Consider the following 4,846-nt stretch of genomic DNA (forward strand, 5'->3'; position numbering starts at 1 on the left):
ACAGAACCAGTTCAGAACAGGAGAGACAGACAGCAATAATCAGGAGGGCAGGCTAGAAAGCCACATGAAAATAAAATGCACAGAAGCCAGCACTTAGTCATCATTTTCCCTACAATTTCTATTAATTGTTGGAGATTCTTCATTCTGTCTATCTGGATTTAAGACGAATGCTCCGCTAACATGGCAGAGTGAGTAATGTTTCCCCTTTGAGATATTAAATAAGTGTGTTACATAAAGCCTCCCCTCCCACGTAACTAGCCCCAGACCTGAGTTTCTCATGCATATATTTATCATATCATAGCACGTCATGCATATGCATGTCCATATATCCGGGCACTTCCCAGCACGCTGTTCGCTTGATCAATGTACAAAGTCAAAGCTAACGCCCTGGTTTATCTCCAGAAGCTAGACTGAATCAAGAAACTGCTGTCCCTAAAACAGTGCCGAGAAACCGTTTAAACCACATCGTTGGACAGAAATAGCGACGCAGAAATACCTTAGGGGGCCGCTGGGGCAGTTTCCGCCAATGCTCTTATTACAAGCATTAACAAGGTGCGTGACCCCTTCCATGCTGTTTTGCCTCACCTGCCAATCCCTCCATCCTCGCCCCTCCCACTCCCAGAACTTCCACAGTGCCTTTCCTTTGCAGATGTCTAGTTCCCTTCACTCAGCTTCTCCTGTTTTCTTACACACACACACACATATACCATGTGTCCCTGGTTTCCTGAGTCTTTCAGGGACAGATGCTGTACCAGGCAGGGTTCTTGACTTCCAACACTACAAATCGACTCTTACGTAGAAAAAAAAAGAAAAATTATTGGAGAGCTTTCAAGTAGTTCACAGAACCGATGGGAAGCCTGGGAAATTTGGCTCGGTAAACAGGCCCGCACCAAAGGATTTGGCACCAAAGAGCAGAGCCAAGGTCACACCGCTGAAAACCACCCAGCGTGACTGCCACCGGCACCAGGCCACCGGCCACTGGCGACCATCGCTGCCAGTTGATTCTGGTCTATACACCTGAGGTCTTGCCTCCCCTTCTCCTGTTCCCACTCTGGGCTGCAGACCCAAAGCCAAGGCCCAGAGGGCTGGCTCTGCACTCAGCTTTCCAAGAGCAGAGCTCAGACCACAGCAGGGTCAGGGCACACAGCCCAGCGGCTGGGCAGCTTAGCAGAGTGCAGGGCACATTTGATCTGGAGGGACACTGGGTGACACACGCTGGGCCCAGGTCCAAGTCGTTACTCTCTCCCCTCCCCCGAACAGGTGTGGAGACCTGCATTTCCTAGCCTGTGGGAACAACTCTGGGGAAAGGTGTTTGGCCAGACACAGCAGGATTGGTGATGCCAGCTCAGGAAAGACACGCCTCGCGAGATCAGGCTGAAGCTCAGGCCCCTCCCAGCCCACTCCAGCTCTTAACACATGCTCAGTCCCAGGCTGAGCAGGGGCTGCAGCTGGGATGTGAGCACGCTTTGTTCTCAGGTTCGTTTAGTCACTTTCCATTCCTGCTCCCAAGGACTGCTCTCTTGACCTCCCACATTTTAACCCTTAATGGAGACTAGGTCCTTTCCAGGGACCATAGTTGTAACCAGATTCCCAGTCCCGTCCGGGGCCTTGCTGTCTCCTGCCAGCTGTTCCCAGTTAGGAGCTGGTTTAAGTAGTTTGAGCGTCAGAGGGTGTCAGTCAATACGAGTGTTTGTTAATACTTAGTTTCCCCTCAGGATCCCAGCCCCAGAACTAATGGATTCTCTAATATCCTGAGTTACGAGGTGATTCCTGTGGGTTTTCCAAGAGAGGAAAATAAAATATATGAATGAAATCTCGAGGCAGCGGGCCTCATGGCCCCCGCCAGTGCAGGGTGAGTGACGGAGGCAGTTTCCTCCGCCTGCATTTCTTGGGCAGTTCCTTCAATTCTCCTCCGTGTTTTAACAGAGGGTCGCCGTGTTGCAAGAAGCTTCCTGATGAGGAAAGGTACGTTTCTGGGGGAGCTCAGCAGAGAGTGTAAAGGATTTACACACGTGCCTGTGATCACTTGATTTAAGCTTGGTTTTTATTGAGTATCTATTAGAGCTGAAATACTTGCATATTCCGGCAATCAGAATTACACAGAAGTCAGAGTTTGGTAATACGGGTCTCTTCCAATCAGTGGCAGTTTTAGAAGATGGAAGACCCGCCTTTGGCTACACTTGCCGCCAACTGTTCAGAATTGCATGGCGTGGTGGTTATATAAACCAGATGGAATCTGGTTGGTTTTATTGTTATTTTTAAACTCTACAGACTAATATCCCTTATTGCCTGCACCTGGCTGGCTTCCTTTTCCTGACTCCCTTCCAATATTCGCTGCTTTCAATCACTCCTTCAATTGACAGTGGCAGAGAAATGGAGGGGGGAATAAATGTCACTGGAAGGAAAGTGCCATAGATAAGTGGAGCTGTGTGGTTTGGCTTAGTTAATGACCCTCTCTGTTGCTCAGGCTTTGTATTGGGGCTCTGGGTATCTAAGGCACTTCCTCCACCTATTCAGGCTGCCCCCACTAAGTACAGGTATGTGCTCTGGAGACAGCACACTCTCCTGGAGACACTCACATGTCCTTGAGTCACTTTGTGAGCATTTGTAAGTCCTCTTCTTTTTCTTGTATTGTTATTAGTTATTGTTTTATTATTATTATTAATTTTACGGTGTCTTGGGACCTACAGTGGTCTCCTGGTGGAGCGTGGCTAAGAATGATCTTTCCTCACATTAAATTGGTTAGAAAAAAAAGTGGGGAAGAGCCTAGAACTCATTGGCACAGGAGACAACTTCCTGAACAGAACACCAACAGCACAGGCTCTGAGATCAACAATCAATAAATGGGACCTCATGAAACTGAAAAGCTTCTGTAAAGCAAAAGACACTGTTGTCAAAACAAAACAACAACCAACAGACTGGGAAAGGATCTTCATCAACCCTATATCTGACAGAGGGCTAATATCCAGAATATATAAAGAACTAAAGAAGTTAAAAAAAAAAAACAACAACAAATCAAGTAATACAATTAAAAACCGGGGTATAGAGCTAAACAAAGAATTCTCCGTAGAGGAATATAGAATGGCAGAGAAACACTTAAAGAAATGCTCAGTGTCCTTAGCTATCAGGGAGATGCAAATCAAAACAACCCTAAGATTTCACCTTATACCTATCAGAGTTGGCTAACATCAAAAACTCAAGTGACAACACATGCTGGAGAGGTTGTGGAGAATTGGGAACCCTCCCTCCATTGGTGGGAATGTAAACTTGTACAACCACTTTGGACAAGTTTATTTATTTGGACAAGGACATTTTATTCAACTATGTTCATAGCAGCTTTATTCGTAATAGCCAGAACCTGGAAACAACCTAGATGTCCATCAATGGAGGAATGGACACAGAAATTGTGGTACATTTACACAATGGAATACTACTCAGCAATTAAAAACAAGGAAACCATGAAATTTGCAGGCAAATGGTGGGATCTAGAAAAGATCATTATGAGTGAGCTATCCCAGTAGCAGAAAGACACACATGGTATATACTCACTTAAAGTGGATACTAGACCTATAAGATAGGAAAAACATACTAAAATCAGTACACCTAAAGAAGCTAAATAAGAAGGAGAACCCGGGGTAATAGGATCAATCCCCACTTAGAAAGACAAAGGGTAAGGACATTGGAAAAAGGAGAAAACAAGAAACAGAACAGGAGCCTACCACTGAGGGCCTCTGAAAGACTCTAGCTAGCAGTGTATCAAAGCAGATGCTGAGACTCATAACCAAACTTTGAGCAGAGTGCAGGGAATCATATGAAAAAAGAGGGAGACAGAAAGACCTGGAGAGGACAGGAGCTCCACAAGGAGAACAACAGAACCAAAATATCTGGGCTCAGGAGTATTTTCTGAGACTAATATTCCAACAAAAGTACATTCATGGATATAACCTAGAACCCCTGCTCAGATGTAGCCCATGGCAGCTCAGTATCCAAGTGGGTGCCCTAGTAAGGGGAAGAGGGACTGTCTCTGACATGAACTCAGTGGTGACTCTTTGACCTTTCCCCCAAGGGAGGAGCAGCCTTTCCAGGCCACAGAGCAGGACATTGCAGCCAGTCCTGATGAGACCTGATAAGCTGGGGTCGGATGGAAGGGGAAGTGGACCTCCCCTATCGGTGGACTTGGAGGAGATGAGGGAGTGAGTGTGGAATTGGGAGGAAATGAGGGAGGGGGCTGGAATGCAAAGTGAATAAAATGTAATTAATGTAAAAAAATTTAAAATAAAAAAGAATGATCTTCCCTAAAAGGACTCTTTAGGACTCAGTCACTGAACAAGCACACACGACATTACTGTACTGGCTAGATTTTGTGTCATCTTAACACTAGAGTCATCAGAGAGGAAGGAGCCTCAGTTGAGGAAATGCCCCCATGAGAGTCAGCTGTAAGGCATTTTCTCAATTAGTGACCAGTGGAGGAGGGCCCAGTCCCTTGTGGGTGGTACCATCCAAGGGCTGGTGGTCCTGGGTTCTATGGGAAAGCAGACTGAGCAAGCTATGAGGAGCAAGTCAGTAAGTGGCACCCCTTCATGGCCTCTTCGTCAGCTCCTGCCTCCAGGATTCTGCCCTGCTTGAGTTCCTGTCCTGACTTCCTTCAATGATGAGCGGTGTTGGGGAAGTGTAAATTGCCAAAACCCTTTCCTCCTCAGCTTGCTTTTTGGTCATGGGGCCTCATCACAACAATAAAAGCCCTAACTACAACAATTGCCAACCATAGTCAGGGGCTCCGTGAACAATAGCCATTACTATATCAACCTTCTGTCAGAAGATGTTGTAATTTGGTGCTTACAGTTGA

At 46.3% G+C, this 4,846-nt stretch overlaps 1 long non-coding RNA gene across 1 annotated transcript; it reads left to right on the plus strand.

The window, feature by feature from the left end:
* Positions 1–404: 404 nt before the first annotated feature.
* On the plus strand, positions 405–4,219 carry LOC132657073 (uncharacterized). The gene is made up of 4 exons (XR_009594917.1): positions 405–552; positions 1,261–1,476; positions 1,927–1,965; positions 4,067–4,219. It is a non-coding gene; the product is annotated as an uncharacterized LOC132657073 (long non-coding RNA).
* Positions 4,220–4,846: the final 627 nt, after the last annotated feature.

The sequence above is a fragment of the Meriones unguiculatus genome, chromosome 10, assembly GCF_030254825.1.
Source record: "Meriones unguiculatus strain TT.TT164.6M chromosome 10, Bangor_MerUng_6.1, whole genome shotgun sequence".
NCBI classification, from domain to species: domain Eukaryota; kingdom Metazoa; phylum Chordata; class Mammalia; order Rodentia; family Muridae; genus Meriones; species Meriones unguiculatus.